Source organism: Cricetulus griseus, chromosome 3 (assembly GCF_003668045.3).
Source record: "Cricetulus griseus strain 17A/GY chromosome 3, alternate assembly CriGri-PICRH-1.0, whole genome shotgun sequence".
In the NCBI taxonomy this organism is placed as follows: Eukaryota; Metazoa; Chordata; class Mammalia; order Rodentia; family Cricetidae; genus Cricetulus; species Cricetulus griseus.
Genome location: NC_048596.1, coordinates 89,528,634 through 89,541,210, shown reverse-complemented (window position 1 = coordinate 89,541,210; position 12,577 = coordinate 89,528,634). Strand labels below are relative to the sequence as shown.

General features: G+C 44.1%; 1 pseudogene; it reads left to right on the top strand.

Annotated features, from left to right (window-relative positions):
- Positions 1 to 8,751: 8,751 nt before the first annotated feature.
- LOC113835083 lies at positions 8,752 to 10,227 on the top strand (annotated as a pseudogene).
- The last annotated feature ends 2,350 nt before the right edge of the window (positions 10,228 to 12,577 follow it).

Below are 12,577 nucleotides of genomic sequence, written 5' to 3'. Positions count from 1 at the left end.
CTTCATACTAATATTGTTGAAATTCATCAAGTGACTTGATCAAGGTTCCATACTGAGGACTTGAACCCAATTTTTACCTTGAATGCTCACCTTCTTCCACTGTACCCAAGGCTGGGTGGGTCTCAAATGTGGCAAAGGGATTTTGTTGTCCTTGGTGCTTGGATTTCTTCTAGTTTGCCATTTCCTAGACTCTGGAGACACCAGGTCTTTTAAAAACTGTTTTTTTTTTCTGCAAGAGCTGACATCCTAGTATTTTCACAGGTGAAGATGATGGCGAGGGAACTGAGGAGAGAACTTGGCTCAGGAGGCTTGTCCTTGTGGAAATAAGTTCCAGAGCACCAATAAGAGCAGCACCAGAGATGTGGCTGAGAAAAGCCACATACCCCAAGTGTGTCATGGGATGTCAACTTCTCTATTAGAAAGGCACAGTGGGACAGTGGAGGCTCCATGGAAACATAGGGTTAGAGGATGAGGTAAGTAAAATCTGAACTATTGGTCTTCTGGTTAATGGTTAACAAACAAATACTAAAAGACTGAGGCCCCTGGCATGCGGTTCATGGGTTTTCCTGCAAAGAGACTCATCTTACTGTGCCTAGTCACTTGCAATCAGGGTAACTCTATTAGTCAGGATTCTAGAGGAACAGAACTTATAGAATAAATATATATGTATATAGGCTGTAGTCCAGTCAGTCCAACAGTGGCTGTCTACCAATGGAAGGTCCAAGAATCCAGTAGTTATTCAGTCCTGAGGCTGAATGCCTCAGGTGGTCTTCAGTATAGGTCAGAATTCCAAAGAAGTAGGCTCTAATGTCAATGAAGGAATTGACTTGCCAGTGAAAATGAGAGCAAGCTGACAGAGAGAACAAGCTTCCTTCTTCCATGTCCTTCATATAGGATGCCAAGCAGAAGGTGTTGCCCACATTAAAAAGATGGATCTTCCCACCTCAAAGATACAGATTAAAAAATGCTCTTCAAATGATTCAGTTGAGCAAAAATCCCTCATAGATGTGCCCAGCTATTTGGGTTTTAGTTAATTCTAGACATAGTCAAGCTGACAACCAAGAAGAGCCATCACAACAGCCACATGAAAAGGAATCTCTGCTAAGAATGGGATTTTTATGTAGTAGCAACCCTCAATGTTCTACAGCTCTGAGGTGAAATTGCTATTGTCCTATTTTATGTTTATCTTGCAAATGATGTCAGTTTTTTTCAAAGTGGTTATGATTTTGGCCTTGTCATTCTTGCCACTAGGCATCTTCCAAATTGTCTAATCTTGGCAGTGTTCAATGGTGTGTCCCCCAGTCCTCTGTCAGGGGCTGCTCATTTGAGCTGCCAAAAGGGTTTGCTTTATTGCTCAGCTAGACAAGGCTTGTGCTGCTTTATGACATTTCAGAGTGAATCAATGATAGAAATTTCAATTTGTTTCAGCAGAGAGTTGACAACAGGCCTGGAGCTCAGAGAATGAGTGGCCAGATCTTTAGAAGAATTGATTGGCGCACACATGGATGGAAGTCTGAATGCTGTTTCACCATGGAGCTATTCTCTGAAACTGTCTTTATTTATACCCAAGTCCTGATGCTGAAGAATGGGTATTGAGACTAATTTACATGATCAGAATGCCTTCCTACCTACTTTGCTAAATATAGTAATTATAGATTGTTTCTTTCTGTTCCTCCCCATTCGCAATACCCGTGATTTGGAAGGAGCTGATTTCCAATCTAGGTCAAGGGTAGGCATGTGACCCAGGCCTGTCCAATAAGTATGGCTTTGATTTAGGGATGGACAAGTTTGCTATAATAGTCAAATCCTGGAAATTGATGGCATTATATTTTCAAAGTGGGTTTTCAAATAAGTTTCCCACAGGGTTATGGGCAGATGTAGGGAAAATCCAACAGACAGTACAGTTTCGAGGTGGGGGACCTATTTACGGTAAGGCCACTTAAGGTTGCAGAGGTAGAAATAAAGAGAGAGAGAGAGTGAGAGTGAGAGAGAGAGAGAGAGAGACAGAGAGAGACAGTGAGACAGAGAGACAGAGACACACACACACACACACAGACAGAGAGACAGAGACAGAGAGAGATTGGAAGAAGTTGGGGGCGGCATTTTAGGCTGGCTGAACCTGTGACTACTGACTGAGAGACACAGCTAATCCATGTAGGGTTTTGCAAAGGGAGCTGAGGGAAAGGAACTGCTTGACCTTATTCTTTTCTCTTCCTCCATTCCCATGTTTCCTTTCCTTGATAATACTCCGAAGGGAGGCCCAGCAAAAAGGAGCCATGGAGCCATGGATACATCCTCGAAGACCAAGCTGCCTCCTATAGAGTGGGGAGAACAGAGTAGATCTGGAGGCCAAGCTGAAGATGTTCCACACATAAGCTTATTCCGGACAATTGTGAGGTAATCCTAAAAAATAAACTACCCAGAAGACGGATAAAGCAATCAGAGAGCTGGGAAGGTGACTCACAGCTATCCTAACCTATTTTTTATTTTCACAGCATGGCCAACAGGACATAAATGAGGACAAAAGGCTCTCACACAATCCCAGAATGAAAAATAGAGCAGCCTACTAACACAGGTGTAAGATGGAGTCAGCCTTCTAAAAACTTGCCCTAGCAACCAAAGCTGAGCAGTGAACTCCCTATAAAACAACATAGCTCAGACACCAGCCAATTAGGAATGGATTCTTTCTGCAAGTTCTTTTTTTTTTTTTTTCCGGTTTTTCGAGACAGGGTTTCTCTGTGTAGCTTTGGAGCCTATTCTGGCACTCGCTCTGGAGACCAGGCTGGCCTCAAACTCACAGACTGGCCTCTGCCTCCCGAGTGTTGGGATTAAAGGCATGGGCCACCAATGCCTGGCTTTTCTGTAAATTCTAATTTACAAATCCTTTATTTGCATGAAGGTCCCGGACAAGGAATATTTGATGAGATCCTCCTTATATTAACTACCTCTTTTCCTTTCTTCCTTTCTTCCTTCCATCCTTCCCCCTCCTTCCTTCCTTCCCTCCCTTCCTCCCTCCTTCCCTCCCTCCCTCCTTCCCTCCCACTTTTCTTCCCTTCCTTCCTTCTTTTCTTTTTGACATACAACCACTTACAGGTTTATTGGCAGTACCTTTATAATATTTATTTGTGATATCTGATGTTACAAACTTTAGGGTCTTTGAGATATGCAGAATGAGATTGTAACTGGTATAAAGCTGACTTTCTGAGATCTCTTAATGGCTTTGTTATTTTTTCTCTTTCTTTCCACAAAGACCTTTCATTTATGTGTCTTCTGTAAACTCACCCAGTAATGGAGCAATACACTGGGACAAAAGCTGTACATTCTTATAATCTACGTGTTTCTCACACAGATACACTTTTATTTGTTTATTTATTTTTATTGTTTTTATTTGTTTGTTTGTCTTTTTTTTCCAGACAGGGTTTCCCTGTGTAGCCCTGGCTGTCCTGGAACTCAGAGATCCACTTGCCTTTGCCTCCTGAGTGCTGGGGTTAAAGGTATGCACCACCCCAGCCTGGCATGATACATTTCTTAAGAGACTCCTGATAAGGGTTTTCCACTGGTATGGGAGGGTCCTCACTGTTACCTGTTAGATGAACCTCTTCTCTACAGCACTGAGTTCTGAGAGTGGTGAGGCAGACAGCATCTGGCAGCCATCATCAACCTCTTCCTCCCTACATCACTGCACACAGCAGCCATAGCTGCCATGGTTCTTTGACATTCCTCTTCCTTTCCTTTCCCCTAAACCCTCTTCTCCTTTCTTTATGGTGCCTCCTGTCAGACTCCCTCTCCTCAGAACTGAATTTCCTGTCCTGCTCAAACAGATGTCCTAATAGACTTACCTTCATTCCTGTGAGTCTCATTTTATTTCTGGATCCAAGATTCTGGCTCCAGTATCACTAAGATTTTTGATGGGACAATTGGGAAATAGGTTCTTGTGTCTACTTGCATTTCTGTGGAAAATAAACCTGAAGCTGTTGGCAGTTATCACCACTATGGAGAAAAGACACAGAGTAAAGAAATTGGTACATTTTTTTTTTTTTTTGTGACACAATCTGAACATTTGGATTCAATTATTCTTAGAATTTTCAGCTAGGGATTAGATATTTCTCCTCTGCCTTTAACAGTCAAGTGTCTGTCAACTGTATCTTAATGATGCCTCACAAATGAACCATATGTCCAGTCTTCAGAACTCAGCTCCTGGAGCCATACAGCTGATCTATGACACCAATCAGTGGTTTCTAATCCAGTCACTTAGCGAGACAAATCTGGTGTCCTCAGTTTGTGCAGATGCCAGCCCCTCTCTGTCCAAACTCATCCAGTGACTGCCTCAGTTCTTCCCTGTTTTTGGTCACTAAGAAATTCCAGATATCAGAGGTGTTACTGGGCAGTATCTGGGATTTTATGAATTCACTGTGTTTGGGAGACAATATTTCAAAACATTGAATACAAGTCACTTTCAATATATAAAAAAGCTTAAATTAATATTGGTTGACTTAAAGGAATTGAAGCCTTAAAATGTGCACAAAATTGGTAAAGTCAGGTAGATCAAATTATTTCATCTTCTTCTTCTTCTTCTTCTTCTTCTTCTTCTTCTTCTTCTTCTTCTTCTTCTCCTCCTCCTCCTCCTCCTCCTCCTCCCCCTCCTCCTCCTCCTCCTCCTCTCCCTCCTCCTTGTTTTGTTTTGTTTTTTTGAGACAGGGTTTCTCTGTATTGCTTTGGAGGTTGTCTAGAACTTGCTCTGTAGACCAGGCTGGCCTTGAACTCACAGAGTTCTGACTGCCTCTGCCTCCCGAGTGCTGGGATTAAAGGCATACGCCGCCAATGCCTGGCCAGAACTGTTTCTAATACAAGAATAGCCTGCATTTTTAACATAAGGACACTGTCACTCCATTGGAAAGTTGGATATCAGCTCAGGATGAATAATGGTTTCTGAAAGATAATTAGTCTCAAAGCACATTGATCAGTCTTTGTCGTTGATAAATTTAGATAGACCCTCCTCTTCATTTTCTTCTTCCTTTAAAAAACATTTATTTTAAATTATGTGTATGTGTGTGCTATGTGCATATGTGAGTTCAGGTGCCAGAGGAGACCAGAAGAGGCCATCAGAACCCATGGAGCTAGCATTACAGGTAGTTGTGATCTGTTTGACATGGGTACTGGGAACTAAACTCTAGTCTTTTGCAAAAACAGTAGGCCAGCTCTCCAGTCCCTCCTCCTCTGTCTCCTCTCTCTCTCTCTCTCTCTCTCTGTCTCTCTCTCTCACATTCATGTTCATGTTGTATGTGAGTGTGGGTGCATGTATGCCACAGTGCATGCATGAGAGTCAGAGGACACCTTTAGGTGTCAGTCTTCGCTTCCCATCTTGTTTGAGACAGGGTTTCTTGTTGTTTTGCTTCTGTGTAAGCCAGATAGCTGGCTTATGAGTTTTTAGGGATTTCCCTGTCTCCACTTCTCATCTCACCATTGGAATGCTGGGATTACAGATCCTTGCTATACCACTTAGCTTTATATGGGATCCTGGAATTAGAAGTCAGGTCCTCACTCTTGGGTGGCAAGTACTTTTATTAACTGAGGCATCTCCCCAGCGCCCACATGGATGCCCCCCCTCTCTGTGTGTGTGTGTGTGTACATAAACAAAATTATCTTTAATATACTTCTTACCAGCAAGCAGGAAAAGAGAAATGGTTTGTAGACTGACAGCTGAGACTGAGCAACTTTCTTTAAAGAAGGCCTGAAGATGGACCTCCCTCCTAGGCTACCTCTCCCACATTCCCTCCACCCATCAGAAGGTGAAAACCCCAGTGTGCACACATGTAGATGGAGAGAAGGGGAGTGATGAAGTGCAGTGCAGCAGAGCAGAAAAAGCATAGGCTTGCTTGCATGGAGTGTCTAGTACCCGCTCTTCTGGGAACTTGGTTTCATCTCTCTGAGCTCCTGCATCCTTCTTTATGAAATGGGGTTGGTGGCACCTTTCTCAGAACATGGTTGTGAGTACTAATGTGACTGTAGTAGCAAAGTCTCTAAAATACTGTGTGGTGAGTATCTTCATAAACAGCCTAAAGAATAAGAGCAGTGGTAAATCTGGCCAAGATGAATAGGCAGCTGTGCTGGGTGGTTTTGCGTGTCAACTTGACATAAGCTACAGTCTTCAGCTGAAGAAATGCCTCCAGCTGTAAGGCATTTTCTCATTTAGTGATCAATGGGGAAGGACCCAGCCCATGGTGGGTGGTACCATCCCTGGCTGCTGGTCCTGGGTTCTATAAGAAGGTGAACTGTCAAGCCAGGAGAAGTAAGACAATAAGTGGCTCCCTTCCATGGCCTCTACATCAGCTCCTGCTTCTGGGATCCTGCCCCATTTGAGTTCCTGTTCTAACTTCCTTCATTGATGAATAGCAATGCTGAAGTGTAAGCCAAATAAACAAACCCTTTCCTCCCCAACTTGCTTTTTTGTCATTGGTGTTTCATCACAGCAATAGAAACCCTAACTAAAACAAATACCAGGAATGTGGTGGTTTGAAAAACAATGACCTTCAGAGGGAGTGGCACTATTAGGAGGTATGGCCTTGGTGGAGGAATTATGTCACTTTGGGGGCCGACTTTGAGGTCTCTTTTGCTCAAGCTTCCCTCAGTGTGATAGTCAGTCAACTTCCTGTTGCCTGCAAGATGTAGGACTCTTTGTTTGTTTGTTTGTTTATTTGTGTTTTTGTTTTTGTTTTTCGAGACAGGGTTTCTCTGGTAGCTTTGGAGCCTATCCTGGCACTCGCTCTGGAGACCAGGCTGGCCTCGAACTCACAGAGATCCGCCTGCCTCTGCCTCCCGAGTGCTGGGATTAAAGGTGTGTGCCACCAACACCCGGCAAAGATGTAGGACTCTTAGCTACTACTCCAGCACCATATCTGCCTGCACACCACCATGCTTCCCATTATGGTGATAATGGATTGAATCTCTGAAACTGTTAGCAAGCCACCTCAATGAAATGTTTTCTTTATGAGAGTTGCTGTGGTCATGGTGCCTCCTCACAGCAATAAAAAACTTAACTAAGACAGCAGCAGCATATCAAAGATTCCACATGGGATGCTTGACTCCATCTTAGTTTCTTCTTCTTGCTTTCCCGAGGAGTGTTTAGGCTTCCCAGATACAATCTTCTACTAACATCATCTCAGGGGAGCATAAAGTGATAGAAACAACAAAAGTTTTGAAAACTTTAGTTTTCTTCTTCGGCTTGCTAACTCTGTTGCTGAGAACTGGCTGAAGACTAACTAAATGTTATTCTGCAGTCATTGAGATGGCTCTGGGAAATGGCTCAGACAAGCATGAGGACCTGAGTGCAATCCCCAGAATCCACATAAAAAGCCAGGTTTATGGGCATGCATCCAGTCCTGGGAGGTGGAACCAGGGAGATTCTTGGGGTTTCCTGGGCTGACTGGTGGATCCTAAGACAAGGAAGAGACTCTCTCTAAATAATGACAAGTAAGGTGGGAAGCTCCTGAGGAATGATACCTGAGGTTGTCGTTGGACTTCCATATACACCTGCATACACAATACACTTGAGCACATGTGAAAAACAAGCATATAAACACATACACAGACACACACAATCAAAGACTATACCGTGTGGGACATGGAAACTGTTCATGATTTAATAGTAAGTCAAAAGACGCATGCAGAATCCTGCCTATATTATGACATTGTGACAGGTGTGGGTCCATGTGTGAAGCACCTTCAGGAGTTCTGGTCCCTTGGGTATTCCATGATTGTTTTATGGGTTTATGGGTTCTGATGGGGAGATTCTTCAACCAATCATAACTTGATTTATTTTTATTTTTTGACCAGTTATGGATATTTGGCTAGGAATCTTTGGAGTAGCAGAAATTGAGATGACTTTTGATAATGTTCTTCAACTCCTGTTGATGAGGGTTTATCTAATAAATATGGGCAATAATTTAAATTGAAATACGGGATGGCTCCTCTTTTCCTGTTTATAAAAAGATTATCATTTGTTATTTGAGAAATGGTCTTGCTATATAGCCCTGGCTGTCCTAGAACTTGCTATACAGAGCATCCTAGCCTCAAATTCAGCGGCTATCTGCCTCTGCCTCCCCTGCTCAACCTGATTCACCAGCTCCAGGCATTTACCAGTAGCCTTGGCTATCCTGGGACTTGCTCTGTAGACCAGGCTGGCCTCAAACTCAGAGATCTGCCTCTGCCTTCTGAGTGCTGGGAGTAAAGGTGTGCATCACTACCTCCTGGTTGGTTCTTCTTTATTTTTCTTGCTTAGGAAAAAAAGAATAATAAGATGCAGGACATTTAGAATAAATCCTGATACAGTAAATAAATGATAAATGGGAGCTTATGGTGTTACCACATGCCTTATGTAAGACATGCTATTCTTTCATTAATGCATACAACCCTCACAATAATGCAGTAAGTGGGTGTTGTGGAATATTAGTTTAAGATGTGTTACATTCATATGCTGTGGTATATTTGTTTAATGATGCAAAGATGTATTTCATTCATTTATGTTGCATTCGTTTAACTCTGTAAAGCAGTGTTACTTTGTCTGCCTAAAACACCTGATTGGTCTAATAAAGAGCTGAATGACCAATAGTTAGGCAAGAGAGAGAAATAGTAGGGCCTGGCAGGCAGAGAGAATAAATAGGAGAAATCTGAATTTAGAGCCAAGCGCTGGGTGGGAATGTAAGATGGCAGAGTAGCAATGCCGTGCTGTAGGTGGTCAGACAACCGGCTGACTTCGGGTTCAGTCTCCGCAGCGGCAGTGACCCCTGAGCGAAGGGCGCGTTTGTGTAGTTGCCCAAGATGCCTAACATCAAAATCTTCAGCGGGAGCTCCCACCAAGACTTATCCCAGAAAATTGCTGACCTCCTGGGCCTGGAGCTAGGCAAGGTGGTGACTAAGAAATTCAGCAACCAGGAGACCTGTGTGGAAATTGGGAGAAAGTGTACGTGGAGAGGATGTCTACATTGTTCAGAGTGGGTGTGGTGAGATAAATGACAATCTAATGGAGCTTCTGATCATGATTAATGCTTGCAAGATTGCTCCAGCCAGCCGGGTTACTGCAGTCATCCCGTGTTTCCCTTACGCCTGCCAGGATAAGAAGGATAAGAGCCGGGCTCCCATTTCGGCTAAGCTTGTGGCAAATATGCTATCTGTAGCAGGAGCGGATCATATTATCACTATGGATCTACATGCGTCTTAAATTCAGGGCTTTTTTGATATCCCAGTGGACAGTTTGTATGCGGAGCCAGCTGTCTTAAAGTGGATAAAGGAAAATATATCTGAGTGGAGAAACTGGACTATTGTCTCACCTGACGCTGGTGGAGCCAAGAGAGTGACTTCTATTGCAGACCGATTGAATGTGGATTTTGCCTTGATTCACAAGGAAGGCAAGAAGGCCAATGAAGTGGATGCATGGTGCTAGTGAGAGATGTGAAGGACCGGGTGGCCATACTTGTGGATGACCTGGCTGACACTTGGGGTACAATCTGTCATGCTGCTGACAAACTTCTCTCAGCTGGAGCTACCAGAGTTTATGCTATCTTGACTCATGGAATCTCTTCTGGCCCAGCCATTTCTCGCATCAACAACGCATGCTTTGAAGCAGTAGTAGTCACCAATACCATACCTCAGGAGGATAAGATGAAGCACTGCTCCAAAATCCAGGTGATTGACATCTCCATGAACCTTGCAGAAGCTATCAGGAGAACCCACAATGGAGAGTCTGTCTCCTACCTGTTCAGCCATGTTCCTTTATAATAGAATAACTTCTGAAGCATTTTAAAAATAAAACCAACCCCACCCCTTGTTTTTCTTGGTATTTGGTGAGTTCATCGGAAGACCCAGCTTGCTCTAGTGTAGCTTTTTACATCCCACATTAGATACATTAGAATTTAGCCTAAATTGGAAAAAGGCATTGTGATTAACTGCTAGGATGTCCTACTTGCATTGTTTCATCCTGGCTTTCTTGTTTATTTTGTGAGCCTTGCAGCTTTAACTAGAGCTCAGCTGCTGAAAGATGTATAGACTGTTGAGAGTATTCCACAAGGTCCTTAGGCTGTGATTGACAAAGCTCACACTCCATTGCATGTGACTGCTTTGGGGGTTTTCTTCATTCAGAATAACTAGCAACAAAGCCAGCCCATATGTGATATACATTTTCAGGTTTGTGCTACACTATGGCAAGAACCCTGAGCATCCTTCAACATAATTCCAGTAGTTGAGCACCCTGGTAGGCAGGGGCAGGTAGCTCAATGCAGTAATTTTTGGGAGGAAGAAGCCTGATCCATTGCTATCTGTTTAACTCTATAGCTTGAATTCTCTTCACATGTTCATTTCCATTTGGCTTTACCTTCAGCCATCTTAGCCTTTTCTTGGCCAAATACCTTGGACTTGGCGATCATTGTACTATAATCTTCTGTAAGATAGACTGCTTCTTGCTATGTAACTGCTAACATTCACATTAGAAAACTTGTAGCTCAATCTTCCTTAGCCTATTACCACTGTGGTAGTAGGTTTTAGGTGGTGTCATAGTGCCTTTTGATTAATTTAAGTATTTAATTTTTCATGTTTCTCGGATCTATTTGACCTCTCAGTTAAACAGATTTGTGCTAAACAATTTGGTGTTATAGTCTGTTGTAGAAAAAAACTTAATAAAATGTCTGTATGCAAAAAAAAAAAAAATAGGAGACATCTAGTCTTGGGAGAGAGGGAGGAGCAAGAAAAGGAGGAGAGGAGGACCCCTGGGGACAGCCACACAGCCATATAGCCAGCCACACAGCCATATAGCCAGCCACACAGCCATATAGCCAGCCACAGAGTAAGAAGGGAAGAAAATATATAGAATAAAAAAAAAAAAGGTAAAAACCAGAGGCAAACTGTAATTAAGAGAAACAGGCTAATTTAAGTTAGAAAAGCTGGTAAGAAACAAGCCAAGCGAAGGCCAGCAAGAATAAGTAAGTTTCCATGTATTTGGGAGCTTGGTGGCACACCCCCCAAAGAATAAAACAACAACAAAACAGCAGCAATAAAAAAGCCCAACAACAAGTGGGGGCTATTAGCACCTGAACTTCAGAGATGAGGAAACATGCACCAGAAGTGAAATACTTGTCTAGGGCCTGTGATAAGCAGGAAGCATAGCTGGAATCCTGGTCTCCCCGCTCCTCCCCAGGGTGTGTGTGCAGGTGTAGGGAGCTCACTCTTAAATCTCCGAGGAAAGCAATAGGAAGAGGAAAGTAAATTGGGATAACTGGACAAGACTAGCAGGAACTCAAGAGGAGACTGTAGCTGCCTCAGGTGAGGGAGGGCTCTAGAGATCAAGGCTAATATGGAGCCAGCAACCAGGGGCAGCACCAGGGCAAGCCTAGTGTGGGAACCAAAAGGCCAGGGAGGCAGAGTCAGAAGTCAGACAGGGCCACCCAGAGGCTGGCTGATTTATGGAGTCCTCTCCCCAGACCAACAGGGAAACTGTTTTGTAGAAACAAATTGAGTCAGAAACACGTGAGAAGACTGTGGTCTAAAAAGAGAAGTCTAAGAGTCACCAAGAGGCCAGAAGTAGCTTTGGCAGCTGGGATTAAGAGCCAGGGAGGTGAGAGCAGAAACAGGAAGGCCAGGGAAACAGAATTGGCTAGAACAGGTGCTCCTTGTGGTTCACTGTAGTAGTTCTGCTGGACAAGCTGAGAGAGAGGGAGAAGTAGAAATGATGGTGTGGGGAGTGAGTGGGTCCTCTGAATTTAAGGGCCAGCAGCATCCAGGAGACACAGAATCCATTCAGGAGTCGCTCACCGTAGCTCAGGCTGGGAATGAGACTGTTAAGACAGGGATTCCCCTGGACCTGGAGCTGGTGAATCAGGCTGAGCCCAAGGGGAGGGGAGGGCTGTTTAGAGATAAGGACAAACTCTAGTGGGTGCTGGGGTAGAGAGACAAGTTTAGGCACTGGGGCCCAGGTTCTGTGGGTCCTGCGTGCTCAGGCCTGCATGAAAAAGTAGGTTTGAGGGAGAGACTGGGTGGTGAATCACAAACCCAGATGTGGGGCACACACCACAGGCGGATTGTGGCTGCTGTCAGCAGATTTGAGCACAGCCTGGATCAGCTGTCAGGCTCAGGACACTGGCCCTGGTCCTAGGCCAGAGAAAGCAAGAACTCACCTCCCGCCACCCCCAATACGGAAGGCCTCTGAGCCCCGCAGAACTACATCTGGGTGAGCAAAAGTATTCCCAGAGCAAGGCTTTACAAGTTGATTTTATGATGCATCTGGGCTGAAGGTGAACCACCCCAGTCATTAGCTCACTTCCCTTGGGGCTGAATTCTGCAATGAGCCCGGGGAACGGGTTTCTCCAGCACACACAGACCTGTCCATCAGTGTCTGCTCAGAAAAATTCTTGGCACCTCAGAGGCTGTCCCTGGCTCACCTCTGAGACCACGTGCTTTTTCTTGCAGGCAATTTTGCTGGCTGTTCCAGGAATGGACAGGACAAAGGGACTATATTAAGGCTTTCCTGGGTTAGACAAGCCTGGAACACGTAGTCAGATGGACAATTGCTAGCACTCTGTGATGTCCAGTA